The following is a 12598-nucleotide window of genomic DNA, read 5'->3' as shown; positions in this document are numbered from 1 at the left end:
AACTTTTTTCTCTCCTTCAAAATTACCACAGTGTTTGTACATAAGTTATTGGATATGCGGTTTGTATATTACCATCCTATTTCACATAAGTTGCCCGGGGTATATTTTCCAAAAGCTTTTGTCAAAGCTACCGCCGTGTTTGTATGTAACTTATTGGGTATACGGTTCGTAAGTGTTTGTTCGTAAGTTATCATGTATGCAGTTCCTATATTACCATACTATTTTTACATAAGTTACCCCTAGGTATTTTCTTCATTAACCTTTTCCCTTTGATCAAAATTACCATGATGTTTTATGCAGTATGTATATTACCGTGCTATTTTCACATAAGTTACATGGTATGTTTTCAACTATGTGTTTGTCCGTGAGTTATCGAGTCTGCGGTGCATGTATTACCATGCAATTTACACATAAGTTACCAGGGTTTGTTTTCAAACATTTTTCCCTCTGGGGTTAAAAAGTTATCAAGGTGTTCGTATGCAAGTTATCGTATATGTGGTGTTCATATTATCAACGTGTTTACATAGAAGTTACCGGGCGTATGTTTTTAAACAACTTTTTTCCTGGGCCAAAAGTTAGCACGCCTACGCTAAGTAAGTTACCACGCCTACGGTGTGTATATTTTCATGCTATTTAAACGAAAGTTAGTGGTTTATATTTTCAATATATTTTCCCCTCTGGGTCAAAAGGTTACCAAGGTGTTCATGTGCAAGTTATCATATCTGTGGTGTGCATATTATCAAAGGTATTAACACAAAATTTACTGGGGTGGGGTGTTTGTTTTTAAACAACTTTTTTAGGGCCAATAGTTATCACGCGTAGGCTAAGTAAGTTACCACGTGTACAATTTGTACATTACCATGCCATTTACACATAAGCTACTGGGGGTATATTTTTGACATTTTTTCTGTGCAAGTTATCATATTGGTAGTGTGCATATTATCAAGGTATTTACATACAAGTTACAAGGGCAATTTGTTGAACAACTTTTTTCCTGTGCAAAAGATTATCATGATGTTTGTATGTGATTTATCAGCTCCGTAGTCTATACATTACAGCTCTATTTACATATAAGTTACACAGTGGTATATTTTCATGAACTAGGTGCAGTACTGGAGCTGCAAGCCATGTCATGCATGAACAAAAACAACAACGATTCATCATGATGGATCAAAAAAGATGCATGTTGCACATCCATATGAGCGTTATGATTTTGTCTTTACTACTTGATGCGGAGCATCCCAAGGCCAGCCCCATGGACCCAACTACATCTCCTTCGACACCCCTTGGACCCATGACACAAGCACGCGCAAGAGCTCTTGAAACCGAGGTGACATCTCTCCTCTCACATTTCCACTTTGATACACATGAGACACGACTACTACCTCATACGGACACTTTGTGCATTCTCAGGTATCATGGAGAAGCTAAGGAGCAAGGAGAAGAGGAAGGGGAAGATGGACAGGAAGACGGAGACGAAGAAGAAGAGGAGAACAAAGTCTCCAGGCTCCGAACAACCGACGAGCACCGGATGTCCGACGACTTCCAGGCTCCGGACGTCCGGGCCCCTCCGGATGACCGACACTGCCACACCCGAGCCAAAACAGACGGACGTCCGACGCCACTCGGACGACCAACCCCGACCGAAGACCACCCGAGAAGAATCTACGGACGTCTGACAGACACCGGACGTCCGGACCCTCGCGAGCCTCCGACGACCGGTGACCCCTGGACGTCCGACGCCTGAGCACCGTTTCGAGTTGGGCCGCAGCCCCTGTACCCCTTCACCCCTCTTTTGCACTAAGACTATAAATACTCCGCCCCGTACAACTTTCTAGGGTTAGCGTTGTGTTAGCTCATTTGTGAGATAGAGCTTCGCTCATCCATATCGGATCTACTCCTTGAGAGAGACCGCGACCCCTCTTCGAAGAAGATCCACCTTGGATTCAAGACCCCTTTCTAAGGGAAGATCCCCCCGTGGATTCAAGACCTCCTCACGGAGAAGACCGGTTATCGTGTATCATCCCTAGTTGATCATGTACCGTGAATCGTTCCATGTATCCGAGGATCTAGCACTATTGTGACTTGTTCTTGTTAGGTTGAGTGTTCCTCTTGTGTTTCCCCTTTGTGTTCTTCGTGTTCTTCTCGGCATTCCGCTCCTCTCGTGAAAGATCGGGCGATAGGGTTCCTACCCTACATCATCTTGGTATCAGAGCCACGTTGATCACGATTTTGGAGCCTCCCCGTTGTGTTGCTAGCCTTTTTTTGTTGTTTTTCGTCCTAATTCGAAAATTTCCCCACAAAAATAGCCCCCATTTTTTTGTGATTTGTTAGTGTGTTGAGATTTTGTTGGTTTGGATCCGTGGATTTGCTTTGTTTTGAGTGGATCTAGCTTTTTCCCCCTTTCCCCACCCTTCCCATCCACAAATCCGCCTGGAATTGACGAATTTCAACTCCACCACCTCGCCCTCATGTTGTTCATCCCATGCCCGAAAATCGCCCAGGCACCGGACGTCCGACCGACCCTGACGAAACTGAATTTTTTCCAGTTTTAGTCACAACCACCGCCCCACATTTCCGCAAATGCACTCCTACCACTATACACCATCCCCACTTCTGCATACCACCACAATTTCGACCATTTCGCACTCCGACACGTGTTGCCACTTCGAAGTTTGAGAATTTGAGTTGCGGTACTATATCCTTTTATGTTTCGGCTATCTAGGTACGGTTCGACATCGTCATCACCGCCGCTCATATTCGCCACAAATGCATCCTACATCATCACTGCCGTCCTACATCGTCATCAACAACGACCACCTCGACTACCGGTCTTGCTTACGGACGCGGAACCAAAGAACGGTAACCTCGTCTTGGTATTGGACATATCACTTTTGCCATTTGATAGAGGCGAGGGTCCCGATCTTTCGATGAGATGATAACTATCGATTTGGTGGAGACGACTTTGACAATCCGACTACAAACGTGCACGACGTTGCGCCTTAGCAATCGCTAAACCAATCTCCTGAGGTTACTGACGACGCCGGAAGCACGGTCAGCCTGACCACGAAGGTCTATTCCTGCAAGCAATCGAAGAACGAGCAAGAATATGATAAAGCAATCTGAATATTGCAAATATATATGAGGTATTGATAATGGTGGGGATCCGGAAGCGGTCTTGGTCTGGTCGTTGGACACAAACGAAGTACACGAAGTTGCAATGGCTAACTTTTAACTAAACAAATCCCAAGGAAAAGCTACTAGATGGATCTACTTATATAGGAGCAAGGGGTGGAGGCCAAGGAGGTGGGAGGACGTCCCAAGGCAGCCTAAAACTAAATCTAGGTCGTACAAGGCCAATGGGCCCAAGTGGAGGTGATGTAACACCTTTGGACTTGTAGTTTGACTCGGATTCTGCTGCAGCATCAGATTGTTTCGTCCACAACTCAACGCTCCGGACGAATTTGAAGGTGATTCCAATTGGGTTGGAAAGTGCACGAAATCTAGTTTCCAACAAAAAAAGAATCACCCAATTCGGAGTCCGTATGAAAAACTTGTGTCCGTTTTGAGTCAGGTGTGTCTGTGCAGTCCGAATCTGAATCCAGAACGTGAGAGACTTGGACTCTATCTTCTCTTGCGCCAAAAGTGACGTGAGAGAACTTTTTGGACAGCAAATAAACATCTCTTTCTTCTTTATCTTCATATGTGGATTGTACAAATGTCCCATACACCTGCAATTAGACAAAACACAAAAGTGTGTGAAGTATTTTTGTTCTGGATAACATAAATAGATTATTGAATAGTTTGCACTAGAAATCACCTGACAAATATGCATATATGCAATATTTTTGGTCATATCCAAGGTAGTCATGTCCTCATCATCCTCCCCTTCTTGAAAATAAAGCCGTCCTCGGCGTTGCTTAATCTAAAATGTGGCTAACAAAAGAGACAAGGTGTACATGTTGTATATGTATATGTCATCCATTTTTACTTCCCTTGATTTTTGCATATATGACACATGAATAGATGAGTAACTTGCATAGTTCATAAAATCTAAAGCCAAAAAATTAGCACAAGAAGTAGAAGGCATGAAAATATTGCAACTCAGTTTGCACATATAAGTGAAGCTCTTATTCATTTCAAAAGATTGACAATGTTCATCATTAAACCATCCCAACATTGGTGAATAAACCTTACTTGCATCAAATTTACATGCTACAACATGCTTAAATAAGCAAACATGCAATAAGTCATTCAACACAGAATCATCACCAAGATTAGAGGTCATATCAAAATGATTAAACATTGGTTCTTTTGCATCAATAGTTAATTCAATGGGTGCACTCAAAATTGTTGGTATTTCAGTTGTTTGATCACATGGCAAAGTCAAATTATCAACGTAGTCCTCTAAAATAGGTGGTGTGATCAAAGTAGAGGGTAGCTCATCAGATGGTGCATTCAAATTGACAAGGCATTCATCATTCTCATGTAGAGATGGAAGATCAGTACCTTTGTCATTACCTCTTATGATCAACTCAGATGATCTAGCCACTCTCGGGGGCGATGTGTCACATGGTGGAGGTGATGTAGTCCTGACAACAACGGTTGTGGTTGTCATTGTATGCCTAGTAGTTGAAGGAACAATCATATCAACTCTTGGAATGTGCACCGTGCGCTTGTTCTCCTCGTGGCCAACACGTCGTTTTATTTCCTGTTCAGCTTTTCAAGCAAGATGAAACAAATGGTCCATAGGATAACACTCTTCATGAATTAGTATCTCTTGAATATCACGGTTTAATCCTCCCCAAAATCTATCCATAAAATCATCTTCACTTTCTTCTAAAGAGGAATGCAACAAGGTAGTTTGTAAATCATCATAATATTTTGTTACAGTTTCACTACCTTGTTTTAAGTGTTGCAACTTCTTAATCATGTCACGAGTATAATAAGCAGGGACGAAAGTATGTCGCATGGCAAGTTTCAAATCATCCCAAGTAGTAGGTATATAATCAGGGTGTAACCGACAATATTCACTCCACCAAACCAAAGCATAACCAGTGAAAGAACCAACCGCAACCTTAACCTTTTGATGTTCATCGAAATTATGGGAAGCAAATATATTTTTTATGTCGAACTCCCATTCAATATATAAAGCAGGTTTAAAACGGCCATTAAATGGTGGTATAGATACATTAACCTGATCATGTGCATTTGGATGTTTGTGCACCTCTCGTGACGGTTGTGGTATTTGCAAAGGTGGTGGCACGTCTCCCGCGATCGACAAAGCCCATGAATTGACTCTGGATCCTGTCATGATTAGTAGAACAAGAAACAAAACCCAAAAATAATGTTCCTATAACTACTAGGATGTGGTGGTAAAACGCTCACAGTAAATCAAATATCAATGTCTTACAAGTTCTTACCATGCAGCAGGCGGTGATCGGCAACCAGCGGTGTCAAGTAACTCCGAATATTGAGTAAAGCGATTGCCAGGGGAGCGTACGTATACACAGTGTAGAAATATGTGGAGCTGGGTTGGCTATATATGGTAGCAAAAGATTAGCAATAATCAATTCAAAGATGCAATGTTGAATAAACGCTCAACGACGGTACTGTGCTGGTCCTAGGCTAGACCGGACTAGAGACGCGAGCCTAGAACACTAATGAGGTCACGGCGTAGCACAACTAGCATCAATGAAGGATACTAAGTAGCTCTTGACAGCAAGATATAAGTGAAGATCACAACAGCAGTGAAGATAATGAGGTGAAACAACAGCCAAGCAGGATATATCAACAACTTTGTCTCCAACTTTCCTCTGAAAAAGTTTGTGCCGATTTTTTTTCTTCTCTCTTTTTTTCCTCGCACTTTTTTTTCTTTCTCTCCTTTTTTTTTCTCTGACTTTTTTTTTCCTTTTTTTTCTCTCGTTTTTTTTCTCTCTTTTTTTTCTCCCTCTTTCCAAAACAAACTAGATAAGATGTAGATTGGATCAAGTGAAGATGTGAACGATCTCAACTATTATTATGACAATGAATGGTGCGTAGCACGTGGTGAAAATTAATGGATGGGATGGTGGACAGCGGAAGGGATAATGATGCAGCGGCGGCGTGACTAATGTGAACAGAACTCGAAACTCTAAAAGAACTAGACACTAAGACCAGCAACTAACACGACGATGCAACCGATAATTCAACTATGCAAGCAATGAATAGAAAATTGCAAAGGCTCAGACTGGCTTGGACCAAAGATGAATAGATCTAACTCTTTTTTGTGGCTTTTTCTTGAAATTCTCACCGAGCAACCTGAAAACTGATACCACTTGATAGAGGCGAGGGTCCCGATCTTTCGATGAGATGATAACTATCGATTTGGTGGAGACGACTTTGACAATCCGACTACAAACGTGCACGACGTTGCGCCTTAGCAATCGCTAAACCAATCTCCTGAGGTTACTGACGACGCCGGAAGCACGGTCAGCCTGACCATGAAGGTCTATTCCTGCAAGCAATCGAAGAACGAGCAAGAATATGATAAAGCAATCTGAATATTGCAAATATATATGAGGTATTGATAATGGTGGGGATCCGGAAGCGGTCTTGGTCTGGTCGTTGGACACAAACGAAGTACACGAAGTTGCAATGGCTAACTTTTAACTAAACAAATCCCAAGGAAAAGCTACTAGATGGATCTACTTATATAGGAGCAAGGGGTGGCGGCCAAGGAGGTGGGAGGACGTCCCAAGGCAGCCTAAAACTAAATCTAGGTCGTACAAGGCCAATGGGCCCAAGTGGAGGTGATGTAACACCTTTGGACTTGTAGTTTGACTCGGATTCTGCTGCAGCATCAGATTGTTTCGTCCACAACTCAACGCTCCGGACGAATTTGAAGGTGATTCCAATTGGGTTGGAAAGTGCACGAAATCTAGTTTCCAACAAAAAAAGAATCACCCAATTCGGAGTCCGTATGAAAAACTTGTGTCCGTTTTGAGTCAGGTGTGTCTGTGCAGTCCGAATCTGAATCCAGAACGTGAGAGACTTGGACTCTATCTTCTCTTGGGCCAAAAGTGACGTGAGAGAACTTTTTGGACAGCAAATAAACATCTCTTTCTTCCTTATCTTCATATGTGGATTGTACAAATGTCCCATACACCTGCAATTAGACAAAACACAAAAGTGTGTGAAGTATTTTTGTTCTGGATAACATAAATAGATTATTGAATAGTTTGCACTAGAAATCACCTGACAAATATGCATATATGCAATATTTTTGGTCATATCCAAGGTAGTCATGTCCTCATCACCATTAGATTGATAGCCATCATAGCCTTACTCCTTTGCGTTGCTTACCCATCAAGACTAGCCATTGAGTATTTCCGGCAACGAGACTTGTGCACATTAGTGATCATACTTCCCATAGCATACATACATCATTTTTGCATATATTGGTATCATCTCTTGTGTCACAAAGTTGTCATCGCATACACAATTGCTATCTTGGTTCGTCAAGCATTGCATAAGAAAAGAGCTCCACCATCAAAGAGCCAAACAAGCTTTTAAGCAAAGAGGAAAGATAAGCAAAGAGCTTTTAAGCAAGAACCATAGCATCATACAACATTAAGATTGTCATACTCGATCATCTTGGATCCTATCATTGAAACACCTTGCATAAAGCATACTTGGGATATAAGTCGTTGCATTTTTGTTAAGTAGGTTGTGCACAAGTTCTTGTATCCGCCTATTGTGCAATCGCGCTAGCGTCTCTCTAGTGTTGCGCAACAAGAGAATTTCGTGGATTCCACATTTTGGCTCATCCTTGGTTGCCCAACCCCACTTATCTTTTTGCGTGTGTGTTTCCGTGTACCTTATATGCTTGGTATACTTGTTACATTGCATCTTGCGAATCTTTTCCAACATTATTGAAGCTCACTTACAATTGCATCAAATTTTGTGCCACCATCCTAACCAAGCTCCACCATAAGCTTTTACTTGTGTAGGTGTGAGAAACCGACAAGAGCTAGTACCACTTGTGCTATTTCCTTGTCCTGCATTGGAGTGATCCTCGATCCACTTTCAACTTCGGTCAAGGTACACTTGGTATTCATTCTTCTCTTTCTCCCACTCACATTTGTCTTGGAATGATGGATAGGCCAAGTACTTCTACCAACCCACTCTTCATGGAGCAAGACGACGACATGAACTCCTTCATCACCAAGAGTCACCTCTTTAGTGCACAACATGCTGCGCATCAAGAGCAACAAGCCATGAGTGAACGCATCGACAACCTCGCCGCCGACTTGTGACTCTCCGAGCAACGTACAAAGGACTACTTAGACCACAAGCTCGATGATCACAAGCAAGAGAATGACGCAAGAATGGACAAGATTCGCGCTTTGTTGCTCAACCGCTCTTCTTCCACTTCAAGAAGGAGCCGTTCAAGCCGACACTCCGACTTCACCCTCTCCGGCTCAAGTACACCGACATCCAACACTCTTCACCGTGCCGCGCGCAACGAGCATCAAGCAAGCCTCAATCCTCTACGCGACACCGACTCTCAAGAACGCCGACAACGTCAAACTCAAGAGGCCTTTGCGCTAGCACGAGAACGGCAAAGACAACGCCAACATGAAGAGGAAGAACAAGCGCGTCTACACCAAGTTGCACAAGATGCCGAGGCACAATGACAAGACGAACAAATCCGTGACGCTCAAGCACTTGCGGCGCAACAAGCTCTACACGATTCAAGTCGAGCCGTAGTCGACCGAGGCCGACAAGCCCGTGAACAAGAGGAAGCATTTCGCGAAGAAATCCAAGAACAAAGATTTCAAGCTCGCGTTCATCGTCAACTCCCTCAAGTTCCTCCTCGAGGTTGACAAGCTCCTCCCCAAGCTCGCCAAGAACATCAAGTTCATCAAGAGCATGAAGACAATGGACTTCCACGACAATAGCAACATGAGGTTCATAACCCTCCTCACCAAGAGCGACACGAGCTTGACAATCATCAACAACATGGGCGTCATCATCCCCGACCCCAACACAATGAAGAGCAACGCTATGGCAAGCTCAAGTTCACCATGCCCAAGTTCAACGGAAGCAACGATCCCGAAGAGTACCTTTCATGGGCATTGAAAGTTGACAAAATCTTCCGTTTGCACAATTATGAAGAAGAGAAGAAGATCGCGATGGCATCCCTTGAGTTCCAAGACTATGTCCTCATTTGGTGGGAACAAGTTATCGAGCGCCGAGAGGCAAGAGGTGAACCACCCATCACTACGTGGGCACAAATGAAGGATGTCATGAGAGCACGCTTCGTGCCTACCTACTACAACCGCGACCTCTTCAAGAAACTCCAACTACTCAAGCAAGGAACCAAGAGCGTTGAAGAGTACTACAAGGAGATGGAGATTGCCATGATACGAGCCAATGTCACGGAAGATGATGAGAAAACAATGGCACGTTTCTTGAATGGACTCAACCATCCTATCAAGAAGATCGCCGACTTCCAACCATACTCGAACCTCATCGAGCTAGTGCACCAAGCTACCAAAGCGGAATGCCAAGTGCAAGATGATTTCAAGTATGCCAAGTACTCATCCAAGTCCTACGGCTTCTCCAACAACCAAGCTTCAATGACTCCAACACCGACCACCAAGCCTTCTATTAGCACCATCGACAAGTCGAGTTCCAAGAAAGCTTCGTCAACTCCAAGTCATCCTCCTACTACGAGCAACTTCAAGCCGAGAACTTCATCATCGTCAACTCCAACTAATGAGATCGTCAAGACGAGTTCCTTCAAGTGTTTCACTTGCGGAGGCCGCCACAAGTCCTATGAGTGCACCAACAAGTGCACTATGATCCTCAACGACGACGACACCTACGATTCCATGAGTGAAGAAGAAATGGATGCCATCAAGCAAGTCGCCATGCACCGGCAAGTGAACGATGAAGAGGAACAAGTCTTTTGCGATGAAGATTCAAGTCCCACCCTTGTTGTCTCCAAGGTCTTGACTCTCCAACATCACCAAGACGAAGACCAAAGATGCCATATCTTTCATACAAAGGCCGACATCAATGGACGATCCATCAAGGCCATCATCGATGGAGGAAGTTGTCATGATATCGCAAGTGAAGAACTTTGCTCCAAGCTCCAATTGCCCAAGACGAAGCATCCACATCCATATAAAGTACAATGGCTTAGCGACTCCGGCACTATCCAAGTCGAGCACCAAGTACAAGTCTCCTTCAAAATTGGCGCCTACGAAGACACCTTGGAGTGCGACGTTGTTCGAATGATCGTTTGCCATCTTCTCCTTGGACGCCCATGGCAATTCGATAGAGGAGTCATCCACAACGGCCGAACGAACCACTACATCTTCAAGATGAAGGGCAAGGAGTACGTCCTGCGTCCAATGTCGCCAAGTCAAGTGATCACCGACTAGCAAGCCACCCATCGTGGAGATCATAGTGAGAGAGCGAGCCACCAAAAAGAGAGTGAGCGCCACAAGCCCAAATCAAGTGCCTCCACGATGAGCGAAAAGAAGAACCTCGTTCTATTTGCCACCAAACATGAGATAAGAGAAGTGTGTGAGAACCCATCTAGTGTGATACACTATGTCCTCTTGTGCAAGGACAAAGCACCAAAGGCTAACAACTCTCACACTCTACCTTTAGTCTTGTCTTCTCTTTTGCAGGAATTTCAAGATGTTTTCCTCGATGAGCTACCTCCGGGTCTACCTCCTCTATGAGGCATTGAGCACCGAATCGACCTTATCCCCGGAGCACCTCTTCCGAACAAAGCTCCCTACCGCGTCAACCCCGAAGAAACCAAATAAATACAAAGGCAAGTAAAGCATCTCATAGACCATGGACATGTGCGTGAAAGTTTAAGCCCTTGTGTCGTCCCGGTCATTCTTGTGCCAAAACGTGACGGTAGCTTTCGCATGTGCTCCGATTGTAGACCTATCAATGCTATCACTGTTCGCTATAGGTATCCCATTCCACGCCTAGATGATATGCTTGATGAGCTTAGTGGTGCCACTATCTTTTCGAAAATTGATCTTAAGAGTGGTTACTATCAAATCCGCATACAAGAGGGTGATGAATGGAAAACCGCTTTCAAAACCAAGTTTGGCTTGTATGAGTGGTTAGTCATGCTTATGGGTCTCTCGCAAGCACCGGGCACTTTTATGTGTCTTATGAATCATGTCTTTCGCCCTTACATTGGTATATTTGTTGTGGTCTACTTTGATGATATCCTTGTTTATAGCAAATCTCTTAGAGATCATGTCACCCATGTTCGAACCATTTTGCAAACTCTTCGAAAAGAGCAACTCCATGCTAATATGGAGAAATGCCTTTTTGGCACTGACAAGCTCATTTTCTTGGGTTTTGTTGTTTATTCTAAGGGTGTTCATGTTGACGAGTCCAAGATCAACGCTATTAAGACTTGGCCACAACCAACCAACTTGCATCAAGTGCGTAGTTTTCTTGGCCTTGCGGGTTTCTATCGTCGTTTTGTGAAGGATTTTAGCACCACTGCTTCGCCTTTGCATGCATTGAGCAAGAAGAATGCACCTTTTGTTTGGGGACCATCCCAAGATACCACATTCAATGAGCTTAAGAATTTGCTTACTCATGCTCCCGTGCTTGCTTTACCCAACTTAGACAAGCCTTTTGAGATTCATTGCAATGCTAGTGGTAATGGCATAGGAGGTGTGTTAACGCAAGAGAAGCGCCCCATAGCCTATTTTAGTGAGAAACTTTCCGGCGCGCAACTCAATTACCCCATCTATGACAAAGAGCTATATGCTTTAGTCCGTGTTTTGCATGAATGGGAACATTACCTTCGTCCCCATGAGTTTATCATTCATACCGACCACGAGACTCTCAAATATCTTAAGGGTCAAACCAAGTTGAACAAGCGTCATGCTAAATGGAGTGAATTTATCGAGTCTTTTCCTTATGTCATCAAATACATTAGGGGCAAAGAAAACATTATAGCGGATTCTCTTTCCCGCATATGCATGCTTGTTACACAACTTGAGTTAGATGTCATTGGCTTCGAGCATATCAAAGACTTGTATGAGCATGATGCAACTTTTGCTACTCCTTATGCCAAGTGTTTGTCGCATACATCTTGAGAACGCTATTACATCAAAGATGGATATCTTATGAGAGCTAACAAACTTTGCATCCCCGAGTCTTCTCTTCGTTTGTTGCTTTTACAAGAATCTCATGGAGGAGGCTTAATGGGACACTTCGGACGCGACAAGACGTTCGCTACGCTCTCGAAGAACTACTTTTGTCCCAAGATGTTTCGTGACGTTAATCGCTTCACCAACCGATGCTCTACATGTCGCAAAGCTAAGTCCAAAGCTCAATCTCATGGCCTCTATATGCCTCTACCAATTCCATACCAACAATGGGAAGACATTAGCATGGACTTTGTACTTGGTTTGCCTAGGACTCGAAATGGGAAAGATTCAATATTTGTCGTTGTGGACCGTTTCTGAAAAGTGTCACATTTTCTTCCTTGCAACAAGATAGACGATGCTTCACATGTTGCTAATCTCTTTTGTAGGTAAATATTGCGTCTACATGGAGT

The sequence above is a fragment of the Triticum aestivum genome, chromosome 6A, assembly GCF_018294505.1.
Source record: "Triticum aestivum cultivar Chinese Spring chromosome 6A, IWGSC CS RefSeq v2.1, whole genome shotgun sequence".
Taxonomy (NCBI): domain Eukaryota; kingdom Viridiplantae; phylum Streptophyta; class Magnoliopsida; order Poales; family Poaceae; genus Triticum; species Triticum aestivum.
Note: the sequence above shows the minus strand (reverse complement) of the source record.